This window comes from Daktulosphaira vitifoliae, unplaced genomic scaffold (genome assembly GCF_025091365.1).
Source record: "Daktulosphaira vitifoliae isolate Bord-2020 unplaced genomic scaffold, ASM2509136v1 Scaffold_3, whole genome shotgun sequence".
Taxonomy (NCBI): Eukaryota; Metazoa; Arthropoda; class Insecta; order Hemiptera; family Phylloxeridae; genus Daktulosphaira; species Daktulosphaira vitifoliae.
Window position 1 is genome coordinate 38102148 of NW_026099574.1, and position 15000 is coordinate 38117147.

At 25.5% G+C, this 15000-nt stretch overlaps 1 protein-coding gene and 1 long non-coding RNA gene across 2 annotated transcripts in view; one reads left to right on the forward strand and one right to left on the reverse strand.

Annotated features, from left to right (window-relative positions):
- LOC126901549 (craniofacial development protein 2-like) overlaps positions 1 to 15000 on the reverse strand; it is a 265790-nt gene that overhangs the window by 169356 nt on the left and 81434 nt on the right. The window lies entirely within an intron of this gene.
- LOC126901572 (uncharacterized) lies at positions 2563 to 4138 on the forward strand. The gene is made up of 3 exons (XR_007703065.1): positions 2563 to 2892; positions 3381 to 3577; positions 4032 to 4138. It is a non-coding gene; the product is annotated as an uncharacterized LOC126901572 (long non-coding RNA).

Below are 15000 nucleotides of genomic sequence, written 5' to 3' on the forward strand. Positions count from 1 at the left end.
TTTTTTTTTTCAAATTAAAGTATATTACATTAGCTTTAATTTAAGGTATATATAAAAGTGTCAGTCTTTCCGGAACATTTTCAAAAGTTAAGTTGAAAAAGTTAATTTTTTGTAAAAAAGTTACCATTTTGAAACCCTTCCTGTGGGCTGTTAAAGGGTCAAATGTTCACAAAAATATATAAAATGATACGTAAATACCTAAGGTATGTATAAAAAAAATTATATTGATACGATTATTTTTAAAAAAGTTATGGCAATTTTAAGTAAAAAAAATTGAAAAATATCGAAAATTAGCGATTTTTAAATTTATAATTTTTTGGGGGATTTCCCCCGTTTACGGGGAACGAAGGAATTTTTTCAATTTTTTAGGGTAATGTTTTCGACTAGATATGATTTGTGATCATTTGACATACTGTTCATCAAAATCGGTCCAACGAGAGCTGAGTTTGAGCGTTCACAGACACAAAAAAAATACATCATAGTAAAATTAATACCTTCTCAGCTTCGCATCGAAGCTAAAAAAACATATCATAGTAATATTAATACCTTCACAGCTTCGCATCGAAGCTAAAAAAGCGTCGAGCACTCAATATACGAAATATATGGCACAAAGTCACAGCGCTTTTTTTCATAATAATACTCGTATTTATCATTCATTATTGTTTTAAGCTTATTTTAAAAATTATTTTAAACTTTTTAGTTTTTTATGATATCGCTGTCACAGTCACAGATAATTATTGTCAATTATCACANAGAGGTCAAATTTTTTTTTTTAAATTAAAGTATATTATATTAGTTTTAATTTAAGATATACATAAAAGTGTCAGTCTATCCGGAACATTTTCAAAAGTTATGTTGAAAAAGTTAATTTTTTGTAAAAAAGTTACCATTTTGAAACCCTTCCTGTGGGCTGTTAAAGGGTGAAATGTTCACAAAAATATATAAAATGATACGTAAATACCTAAGGTATGAATAAAAAAAATTATATTGATACGATTATTTTTAAAAAAGTTATGGCAATTTTAAGTAAAAAAAATTGAAAAATATCGAAAATTAGCGATTTTTAAATTTATAATTTTTTGGGGGATTTCCCCCGTTTACGGGGAACGAAGGAATTTTTTCAATTTTTTAGGGTAATGTTTTCGACTAGATATGATTTGTGATCATTTGACATACTGTTCATCAAAATCGGTCCAACGAGAGCTGAGTTTGAGCGTTCACAGACACAAAAAAAATACATCATAGTAAAATTAATACCTTCTCAGCTTCGCATCGAAGCTAAAAAAACATATCATAGTAATATTAATACCTTCACAGCTTCGCATCGAAGCTAAAAAAGCGTCGAGCACTCAATATACGAAATATATGGCACAAAGTCACAGCGCTTTTTTTCATAATAATACTCGTATTTATCATTCATTATTGTTTTAAGCTTATTTTAAAAATTATTTTAAACTTTTTAGTTTTTTATGATATCGCTGTCACAGTCACAGATAATTATTGTCAATTATCACAATCAATAGATATAATTTCTGTATAGCCAATTAGTGTGTTTGTAAACTCAAAACAGTGTGTCTTAATACCATTTCTAATAAAGGTTATATACCTGCGAATATTGCCATGAAAAAGCAATTTGATCCCTANATGTTCACAAAAATATATAAAATGATACGTAAATACCTAAGGTATGTATAAAAAAAAATTATATTGATACGATTATTTTTAAAAAAGTTATGGCAATTTTAAGTAAAAAAAATTGAAAAATATCGAAAATTAGCGATTTTTAAATTTATAATTTTTTGGGGGATTTCCCCCGTTTACGGGGAACGAAGGAATTTTTTCAATTTTTTAGGGTAATGTTTTCGACTAGATATGATTTGTGATCATTTGACATACTGTTCATCAAAATCGGTCCAGCGAGAGCTGAGTTTGAGCGTTCACAGACACAAAAAAAACACATCATAGTAAAATTAATACCTTCTCAGCTTCGCATCGAAGCTAAAAAAACACATCATAGTAATATTAATACCTTCACAGCTTCGCATCGAAGCTAAAAAAGCGTCGAGCACTCAATATACGAAATATATGGCACAAAGTCACAGCGCTTTTTTTCACAACAATACTCGTATTTATCATTCATTATTGTTTTAAGCCTATTTTAAAAATTATTTTAAACTTTTTAGTTTTTTACGACATCGCTGTCACAGTCACGGATAATTATTGTCAAATATCACTATCAATAGATATAATTTCTGTATAGCCAATTAGTGTGTTTGTAAACTCAAAACAGTGTGTCTTAATACCATTTCTAATAAAGGTAATACAGAGTGTTCAGTAAGTCAGGAAACGGGTTTCTATTGTTCTCATTGTTTGTAACACAATGTAAATACATTGTTTGTATACCTGCGAATATTGCCATGAAAAAGAAATTTGATCCCTTATGTATTATACATGTATATTGACTCAAAAAATTTTGAATCTTCAAACGTTTATATCTAATAATAAACAATAAAAATTTGTTTATATATATAATATTGATGATACGCACGTATGTACAGGTACGAAAACCAAAAATAAAATTATACAGGAATAGTGTGGTTATTGTGTGGTTAGCGGGGTGTGGTGAATGTATTACGATAGTCTAGTCTCAAGGCCATTGGCGACGGGATACGCAAGAATAATAACACGTGGCGCGTGGAGAGTTACAAACATACATACATACAGGTGAAACTAATACAGCGTGTTAATAAAATTATACAGGAATAGTTTTGCCGTCGTGTGGTGTGCGGAGTGGGGTGAATGCGTTACGACAGTCTAGTCTCAAGGCCATAGACGACGGGAGAACACGTGGCGCGTGGAGAATTACTAACATACAAATATACATACATACAGGTAAAGCTAATATAAGCGTGTTAAAAATAATCTGAAACGTCTGCTTTGTATAACCTTGAAAATAAAGATGTTAATTAAAAATACAATATTAAAAAAAGAAATTGTTCCCATGATTTTTTACTATGAAAAATTGACAATTAAAATAAAACGTAATAAATTTCCAAAAGAATTATTTTATTTTCCATTTTTAAAAATATTTCTGGACGTCTGCATTCATCACATTTATATAATTTAAGAATTCTTTATGTTTTAAAAATAAAAAAGGTTTTCAAAACATTTTTTCTATGAGCTATTTTTGACTTAAAATTCAAAATATCTCCTTCAAAAATGTACTGATCCTAAAGATTTTTAAATAGAATAAACTAGAGATAATTTTTTTTTTTGTATGCTTTTAATGAATATTCATTAGAAAAACTAGACACAGAAAAAGCTTGAAAAACACCACAAATGCACGTAAAAAAATTTTTTCAACTAAATTTTAGTTTCAGAAAATCTGACAAATTCAATTTAACAAGATAATGTTACTAATTTTCAAAGATATTCCGTCCCGAATGGGCCAAAATGTGTAGCGATGACGATGCTTTTTTATCAAGCGCATATATGCCGCCGGTCTTTAGCGATATAAGAATCAGTGATATCTACATGCGCCTTTTTATACGAACAAGGAAATATATGGGAGTCTTAAGTATTTACATTGAGTAATTCAATATAGACACTGATTGATAAAAACAATTAGTATTTGTAACAAAATAACATTCATGTTTCATAAAATTAACCTTTAAAGCATTTACAAGAAAATAAAACGACACATAATAATGAATAATATTGATATACATTTACTATAATCCGTATTGGAAAAATTTAGTTTTATATTCGAATAAAAATAGTATTATCTTCGTTAGATGATTTCATAAAAAGTTCATCTAAAGTACGTGTTTCTTACCTAGATAACAAATACTTAGGTATTTTAGTAATGAGATTTTAATTGTACTTAGAATTTGTTGATCTATTCCAAAAAGTATGTTATCATATTTTGTACACTTTTACATAACATATTATGATAAAGCCACGAACCACAAATGTTTTATGGTAATTATTCACACGTGTATAATTTTAATTAATATTCCTGTCATTTTTAGATAAATCGATAAGCAAAAATACGTCCACGCTCTTTTTTGAATAAGGCGATAATGCAAACCAAATAATAATGAAAACCACTCGGATTTCTCTTAAAATAATAATTATATAGCTTTTTATTTTATAATAAACATTAATATGTATATTATTTATTGTAAATACTTTTTATTAATTGCTTAGCTACATTGATACTATTTATTGAGATCTCTCTAAAAAAAAAAAAACAGAAAAACATGAAATTTTTAATTATTACATTTTTTTTAAATAATTAATTAAAAAACTTTTTTAATGTGAAATATCTGTTTGTAACTCTAATTGTTTGTTAAACCTAACAAAAAATTTTGACAACATTTTGCGTATCCTTTAATTTTTCAGAGAAACTTAATTTTATAAAAAACATTTATATAAATTTTTTATGTCTAAGATTGCTCTTTTACAAATTATATGCAAATAACCCAAAACTACCTTTATTATCCAATTTTCAACCCCGATCAGTCACGGGTTAAAATCGTCTGATTGTTTTGAAATTTTTTTAAAATTTATTTATATAAATACAGGGTGGCCCACCACTCACTGACAACTTAAATAACTTTTGATCCAGGTAATATTTTTAGTTGATTTTTATCAACTAAAAAAGAAAACACTATCTTTTCGTGATTACTGTGTATACATATGATGATAGTGTGTATACATTACAAACTTGGCATAAATACCATGATAAGAAATTAGATAAGGCAATTATTACTTATCACTCTCATTCAAAAGTATATTGAAAAGATAGCGTTTTCTTCTGTCCTTTTCTCAATACGTATTTCAATGTTTAATACCGTAAAATAATACATGAAAATTCAAATTTTCACAAACTTCAAAACGCTACAGAATATTTACTATTGAATATTAATAAGATATTTTTTTACTAAAATTTTTCTTAAATTCTACTCTACAAAATAGCTATCTTAGATTTTTTTTTTACATTTTATTTAAAATTTAAAAATAATTAATATTTTTAATAAAATGTAAAAAAATTAATTATTGAGATATAGCTATAGACCTAACGTATAACTATTATTTAAAAAAAAAATCAACTAAAAATATTAACTGGATCAAAAGTTATTTAAGTTGTCAGTGAGTGGTGGGCCACTCTGTATATGAACAACTTTTAGGGCTGAGACTGACTAAAATCACTGCTCTTGGAGTGATGCTCCAGTTAGCCTTTAAATGTACTGGTTCGTAAAATTATGAAAAACAGTACCAGAAGTTTTTAAAAAACATTTTTAATTCAAATTTATTATCAGGCGACAATGCGAGATGAGTAGTGCAAATGCCATTTTTAAGTCGGTCTGAAGTGGTACATAGCTGACTATCTCGCAAGCTCAAAAACAAAACAAAACACCTTATCATGACTATTACAGATAACAAACATTATAAACGCCGTCGCATACGCAATCGGCTCAACTAAAGTAAAATATTTACAAAATATAAAAAAATGAGGGNAAAGTAAAATATTTACAAAATATAAAAAAATGAGGGATATCATTTTTTCACGCTATAAATTAATTTTATACAATTAAATGGAAAATAGACTAAGTAAAATTTTAAAATATCAATAACCAGTTTTGTATTATCACTTTTTGAGATGTTAAAATTTAAGAATTAAAATATTGTTAGAAGCAATTTAGTGCTGTTCATAACACCATAATGTCTAACGTCGTAAGACAATACAATGTAAACGCATCCGGAGAAAGATATAACAAAGTACAAGGTTCAGATGAGATGCAGGACACAAGTACTTGAGTCAGACAANGGTGCAGGACACAAGTACTTGAGTCAGGCAAGGAGAGAAAACAAGGTATGTAAAGGTGTCAAGAATGAACAAACTAATTCTTGACATAAGGTTGAAAGTCAAACAGTGACAATCGAGTACTGAGACGTTTGACAATTAAATCTTGATGTGCGTACTGAAATCGACTGATCACGATGGCCACTTATAATTAGATTAAATATGCTTAAATGAATGCGTGATTGCATATTTTTATTTAATAGTTAAATTTGACAGCAACGGAAGTGTTGCCCTAATTTGTAATTATATTTTCTACAATATTTTAAAACTATTGATGACGTGAGTCATGACAATAAATAAAAATACTACTACGTAGTAAAAAACTTATACTAATACTAATAATTCAAATTTAGTTATCATTGGTAAAATTTTTATTTAGTTCATTTTCAATCTAATTATATATATATAATTATGGATTTTCATTTAAATTTTCAATGTCACCCCTAAAAACTACACTGAACAATAACTTTTTCATAATAAATTTAATTTTTCTTTTTATTATTTTGGGCTTCAAAATAATTCATTAGATCGACTGAATTTAATATTTAATTAGGACTAATATACCTAAAATACCTAAATAAACTATATTACTAAAAATTTAATCAGAATATTTTTAAAATTAATATATATAAATATGTTATTATTTAAAGAAAGAATTGGTGGTAATGTTCTTGATAAAATTACTAATCTCAGCTTATATATATAAATTCATAAATTAAAACATAATAAAATATAGATATGTTTTGTTAATTATTGTTAATAAATGTATTTTATTTATTGTTTATGTATTATGTTGTTATATCAAATGCTTATGCCATTTATAATTGTACTGTTTAGTATTTTTCTACTCCTATAAACACATGTCATAAAATTAACTTTTTTTAAAATTTAGCCACTTAGAAATACATTTTTTTTCTCAAAATTTAATATTAATCAATAAATAAGACAATATAAAAAAAATAATTTAATTATTCAAACTAAATAAAATAATGTATAAATCTTATCTTATTCGAAATAAATATAAAACGACGTTGGTCATTTCCCCCAAAATAATTTTTTATTTAATTAGATAACAAAAATTGTGGGCTAAAAAAAATTGATGACAATACTCAAAATTGATTAATAAATATACTCTATATACATTAAAAAAAAAAATCAAGATTTATAATATTATTTTACGATTTTAAAGTGTTCTTCAATATTAAATTATAACATATACTTATAAATTTTATCTATATGATTTTGTAACGACTAAAACACATGTAAATATGGTCTCAGGTATGTATATGTATATATATTACTTATATTCATCAACCATTGGTTCATCATAATAAAATAAGATTAATTATTTCAATAATGGACTATTACGCTGTATGATATACCCTAGTTAAATTACTGTAAATAAAAAAACTATTAAACTTTTTCGTTCAATGGTCTTCTTTGAGACTATTTCGAACAAGAATTATAAAATTATATAATTACATTTTAAAGTTAACTAAAAAATTTTAAAAAATTAAGAGATTTCTTATGAAGTGACAATGATTCACTTTCTTTACAAAATTTAAAATATCCCAAAAAGTTTTTGATATTAAATAAAATTTAAATTTTATAAATATTAGAGAGGTTGATTTAGGTATTGCTTTTATTTTGTAAAAGTGATGTAATTTCACTCCTTTTCCAATTTGTGGATAAAATAAATTTTTTTACAGAATTTAGAATTAAAAAAAACATTAAAAGCGTATAATTCATTTTTGGAAATTTATTATTAAAATTGCGAAAATGTACAAAATAAATATTTGAAAAATTTACAATTAATGTGCTCATTATAGCATACTTGTATTAAAACTATTTATGTTAACCAATAAATGACGCAAAACTGAATTTTATATTCTTATTTGATATAGTCCAAACAATTTAAGATAATTTGTTTTCTAATGATAAAAAAGTTTTTTATGAACAAATTCATAAATCATGAATCATAAAAATACAAAAATGAAACTAATAAATCTATATATTTTAAATTTGTTTTATTTAATTAATAACGTCATTAATAACTAAATAAACCATATTCAGAAAACAATAAGTGAGGTATATGAAAAATGAATATGTAGATGAAAAGTACGTTAAAAATAAATGTAAAAATATTTTAGTTTAATATTATTTATTGTAAATAAAATTTAACGTTACAGTAGAATTTAAAAACTCTTAGAGTATTTATAATAATTATTGTAACGACTAATTTTGGCACTAGGCGATCACATCACGTTATATCTAAAAACGTTATATATTAAATATAACAAAACGAATAGATATAATTGATCTCAAAAAATTCACGTTAATTCATAGTATGAAAATAATGTTATTTATATAAAAAATTATTATGACTAGTAAGATATCATATGATTACTATCATAATATATCAAAGGCAAAAATTATAATTTTTTTTTGCATTATAAAACTGAACATTTAATAACTTTTTATTAAATAGCCGGATTTTTATGAAATTTTAATATATGTTATATTAAATTTTCAATTTCAAACTAGGAACAATAATATATATGTTTTTATTATTTATTTAAATGAAAACCCTAAGTATAGGTTTAGAAAACAACCTTAGAGATAAATTTAATTACTTTATCGAGCAAAGAAAAAATTAAAAAAGCAGTAGCATAATGGGGTCGCGGCATATTTGGTACTAGTATATATGTTATCTGACAGTGATTATAATTACTATCATTAGAAACGCTTTGATGAAAATCTTTAGATAGTGTTTAATTTTAAGAAATTGGTGGATTATTGAAAAGCAAAATTCAAAACTCATAAAAAATTACGGAAAAATTGCAAATAAATCATTGTCACAGGCAATAATTTTTATTGAATAGGCAAACGTTCGTTCCATTCGTTTTTTGATAAAATTGACAATTTAAGCTAGTTAAAATTTTAAAATTAATTTTGTCGACTTTAAAGAAAAAAAAAATTGAAATAAGTTTAACATTATATTCTATGTCAATTAGTTATATATAATATTCATGATAATCAATATACCCCATTATAAGGTATGTTAAAATAAATTAAAATACAAAACCCAAAATTTTAACACAACCATAGCATATTTTTAAATATCATATTCTGACGTACATATAAGTATAGTTGCAGTCACCGACTAGCAACCATTACTCTGAAGATGGACCCTGCAATGAGTCCGAGACGTCAGAAACCAACTGAAAACATGGATATATCCTCAAGCACTTTAAGTAACAAGACAATCCATGAAAGCTTTAACACATTCATAAAATTGGCAATTTAAGCTGATTTAAATGTTAAAATTACTTTACTCGAAGAAAAAAAAAATTGAAATAAGTTTAACTTTATGTTCTATGTCAATTAGTTTTATATAATATTCATGAAAATCACTGTACCCCTTTATAAGGTATATTAAAATAAATTAAAATACAAAATCCAAAATTTTAACACAAAAATAACATATTTTTGTATATGATAATCATGTTCACTATATCTCGAAATTTTTTTTTTCATAGTATAGTATATTACATAAGCTTTAATTTAAGAGTAAATAAAAGTGTCAATATTTCCGGAAAATTTTGAAAAATTAGGTTGAAATAATTTAACTTATAAAATTTGAAATCGTAAATTTTAACACCAAAATTGTATGTTTATTAATAACGGCAACCATTTGCACATAAAAGATTAGTCATCGGGACAACATTTTTTTTTTTTTGAACTTATAGTGCATAAAATTATTTTTATTTTAACATATGTTTGAAGTTCGGATAATTTCCGGAACATTTTCAAATCTTAAGTTGTAAAAATTAAACCTTTGTGCCGCAGTTGCAATTTTGAATCCCCCCTGTGGGCAAGTAAATGGTTAGATTTTCAAAAAATTTATATAAAATGTAAGAAAAATATCTAAGGTTTCAATATAAAAAAGAATTATTATTTGTTTATTTTTAAAGTTATAAGTTATGGGAATTTTTAGAAAAAAGTTAAAATTTACCGATTTTAAAAATCGTAATTTTTTGGAGGATTTCCACTATTTACGGGGAACGAGGGGAAATTTTTTAATTTTTGACGGTAATGTTTTTAGTTAGATACGATTTTTGATTTTTTGACGTATTGTTCGAAAAAATCGGTCCAGTAAAAGCTGAGAAAAAGTAGTGACAGACACAAAAAAAAAAATATATAAACATATCATGGTAAAATTAATATCTTCTCTGCTACGCATCGAAGCTAAAAAATACTTTAATTGATTATGTCAAGCTAAATATATATGAACTAAACTCTGTAGACTTATAAAAGGTCTCAAAATTTCTAAACTTCGTGTATTATTTTCTAGAGTTCTTAGAGATGCCTACGTAATTATATATTTGATTCATTAAACTAAAAAGCAAAATACGAATTTTGTAATTTTTTTTTTTTATTAAATCTTTGATAGCACAGGCCATTAGTCTCGATATTTCTATACTATAAACAATTTTTAGTTAACAATCTAATATTAACAATAGGTTAATATCAAAAAAAAAAAACATATACTACTATAAATTACAATAATTTTGGTTGGTTTGTTTGTTTTAAGTATAAAATTATATTTTCTTTATTATTTTTTTCAAAAATGTCATTCCGATTGAAGGGTAGATGGTAAAATATTTATAAATAGTATGTAACTGACAATTTAGAAGTATATGTTCTATAATGAGAATTTCGTTATAATATATACATACAGATGATCTTTTTTATTTAAAATATACAAATAGAAGTTTCGTATGAACAATTCGTGATCTAGTTCATAGGGTATCTATGTTCGATATTAAATCTAGTTTTCGTGTTTCAATGGTAAATTTTTACATTTTTTTTCAATTTGTTGTTTTGGAACATTTTGATCCAGTATTTCTGCCGTATACAGTTACAGCCTTTGTTAATAGCTTTCATGATGTCTTTATGCAAACAAATAATTTTACGAATGTAGTGTCAGACTTTTTTCCATATTTTTCTAACGCTTTATCGACTTTTTTTATTTTTGAATTTACCAAAATGCGACGGAAGCCATATTATAAAAAATACGAAATTTTATATTGTATTTATCTACATATTTAAAAGTTTAAGTGCTATTTTTCTTATTTTTTGTTATTAGCGCTATTTTAGTACCATAATATAAAAAATGTATCTCAAAAATCAAAACAAGTACAATTTTTTCTTTTCAACAAGTGAAATAAAAAAAAAAAATCGAGATTAAAGCAAATATCCCTTATAACCACATAGTGGTCTGAAAACGATTGGTTTAAACCAAATTGTTAATACCGGAAGCGAGAAATGATATCGAACTTGCCCGGTGATTAATAAAAAAGAATTTTAGGACATTTATATTTGATTTGAAAGAAGACTGTGGTTGTTGGTTCATATAAAATTACTTATATTTCCATACAAATAACAATAATTTAAATTGTATTAATTATTTATAAGTTATAATAGCACCCTGTGCAATATAGTAATAAAAGTTGATAGATAATAAATAATAAATATAAATCAGTATTATTAAATATGAATTTGATTATATACACATATCTATAACTATAAAAAAAGAAGTTCAATATAAATAATAGTGTTGGATATATAATTAATATACACTAAAATTATTACCTTAGGTAATCCGATAACGTCATCCGTGTGACTTAAATAATTTCAGCTACTATTAAGCACCAAAATACACTAATCATATAATACAATATTACTTATGCTAAAGTGGCTAGCTACATAAACAAACTTGAACAAAATATACTTTAGCAAAAAACGTGAATATAATTTTTACTAACTCGTATGAGCAACAAAACTCTACCTTATTTTTTATTAATATTTTTACACACACATGTCGACCGGTAGTGATAACCGACCGTCGCCGCTTAAGGACCGGAGGAGGAAGGGAAGATGATTGAACAGAACTAAGTAAGCGCGCTAACTAGGATTTTCATGCGGTGCGAACATCTCGCCTCCCTTGAAGCAATGTGCTTCAATACACTTAACAATGTGGCAATGGACATAAATAAATGCAAGCACCATAAGCTATATAAGAACTTCGCTATATTATACTCGATCTTCTGTTCATTTTGTTATTCCTTACAAATCAACATTCCGACTCCTTAACTTTCTTATTACTCGTTTAATGTGCTTAGATAATACTGACAATTCTTTCTCTTTTTAAATCATTATTTTCTTTGAATTTCATTTTGTTAAGTTGTAAATAATATCAAGTGACTGCACTAAATTACATGACAATTTTGTGGCTATGTTGTCAGTTTACTATGTTTAGATGACATTACCTCAGAAAAGGCTGTTGACCTTATCTTATAAATTAGAGTCAAATAATTTTTGAAGGGTAAAATAAATAAATACACAAGTTTGTTGATGATAGAAAACGCAAAACAAAACACACACACACAAAGTTTGTGATATAGCCACAAATTTGTTTTCTGGTTTATCAATACATTCATTGTTAATTTAATGTAAATTTATCGAAATAACATAAATTGGAAACGTATTTAAAGACATATAAAGACAATTTCCATTGTTCTATTTTGTTTTTTAGCTTTGATGCGAAGCTGATAAGGTATTAATTTTACTATAATGTGTTTATTTTTTATGTCTAGTACCACTTATTCATAGCACTCACTGGACTGATTTTAAAGAACAATATGTTAAAAGATCACACAAATCGTATCAAGTCGAAGATTTTACCCTCAAAAATTGAAAAAATTTCCCTCGTTCCCCGTAAATGAGGGAAATTCCCAAAAATTACAACTATAAAATATATAATTTTTGGTAACTTTTTTTTACTTAAAACTGCCATAACTTTTTGAAAAATGGATGAATCAAAACATCATTTGCATATATTTTTTAAAAATCTAACTCTTTTCCTGCCCATAGGAGAGGTTTTAAAAGGCAAATTTTCCACAAAAAATTAACTATTTCCATTTAACTCTTAAACAAAAGTTCCTGGAAATACAGACACTTTTATATATATCTTAAATTAAAGCTTATGGAATTTACTTTAATTTGAAGAAAAATAATTGACCTCTGGACTTATCTTTGTGGTAAAAATGACTACCGTATTCAAATGTATGCTATTTTTGTGAAAAAAATTTCTATTTTTAAATTTTATTTCTATAATTTGTTGAAAAATTTATGGATCAATACAATTTTTTTTAATCGATACTTTTTATGCACTCGTCTCATCTGATATCTTTTTTTTTTAAATTATTCTTTATACAGAGATATTCAAAATTAAGAAATGCATATAGAAACTATGACACATACATTCTAAGCTGTGACCCATTGAGCTATCGTTTGTTTTTTAATTTCAATTTTTCAATAATCAGAAATACAATAATGCATATTTGAAATAAATAAATTTAAAACTAAATCATATCTAAATGCCCAAAAGTCTTATTTGAAACTTAGTCAATGTTATTTTTGCCCACTATAATATTGTTATAATCTAGATATTCCCGAAATAGGCAGTTATAAATTGACAATAACCTTATAATTATTAAATGAATATTTTAAGTATGCAGAGTATCTACTTAGTGAGGATATAATAAATTGTATTATCAATGGAAAATTATTGACTAAATTTTAAGCACCTATATAAAAAAAATTACTAAATTTTATAAAGAGGATTATCAAATAATGTTTCTGTCAGAGTATACTTTTTTTAATACGTCAGATTTAAAAATTTTGAGTTAAAATTATATATATTATTATAATTTCCACTATGAACTTACAATGCAGTAATTATTTTATTTATAACAATTATTTTTCTTTTGACATTTAAACAGAAGTTTTTAAACTCTATACATGCAAATTTCGATTTAGTATTTTTAAATTACAATAGTAAAAAGATTAAATTATTTAATTATAAATAAATGAAGAAATGACGCCATATAACACAATTTGCCTTTGTTCGTAAAGAACATTAGTCAAACAGTTGTCATATACGAAAATATATTTTGTAGGTTACCATTTGAGCTTCGATACTTTTTACGCAACAACTTTGAAAAATTTACCTAAATCTCCACTATATAGAGAAATGTTTAAAAAATTACAGATTTCATAAAAAAGTCAATGTTGATACTTTTAATTTTACTTATAATTGGTATAACTTTTTGGATATTAGGCGGATTATTGTGAAATTATCATAATAATTAAGATAATTGCCTAGACAAGGTCTAGGTTTTTTGAAAATTTAATCATTAACCAAATGACTGGAAGAAAAATGATTATCAAAATAAATATTTTTCTATTCCATTTTTTATGTTTTGAAAACCCGAATTCATAAAATCAATATTAAATTTAAACTAATACAATGCATTTTAAGTTAAAAATGAAAAACTTAATTATATGAAATATCGGTGTTCTTTTCGTAATGCATTTTAAAACATTTCGGGAGGAACTAGCCGCTGTCTTGTAATAACCAAAAAGACGAACATGGGGGGTAGGTTGTGGTAGTCTTGTAATAAACAAAAAAATAAGTAAAAAGGGTAGGTGGCGGTAGCAAAGGAATGTTGTTAAGTGTGTTAGGGTTCGGGGTGTGAAAGGGAAGAAATGTAACACAGGTGGGCAATAAGGAAATAATAATCGTAGAGGGCGTAGTGTAAAAAGGATGGGCACCAATGGAAAGTAAAAGTGTCTATAGATACCCAGCAGTGACTACAATAAATTGAAATAGAAAGGGATCTCGGGGTATGTATGCTTGCGTAAAGACGTCTAATGTATGAATAAGTAGGAATTACAAAGAAGGGTCACTACCTAGCTCCTGCACAGAAACGCGTACACTAATTTCCGGCGAGTCACAAGTATCGTGTTTTTTATAAAAATATTTTAGTTTATTATCAATGACCTATCCTGTTCTAATTGTTTAGTACTAAAAAATTCTTCAGTAAAGGATCTATTATAGACTTATTATGTAAACAAATGTTTCACTTACCTCTGACTATCCTGATATTCTCTTGAGATGAATGATGTTGTTGATGTAACAATTATCGATGTATACATTTACGCATTAATGTACGCAATTATATTTATACGGTTTAAATTATTATTAACTTGCGTGTAACTACTTT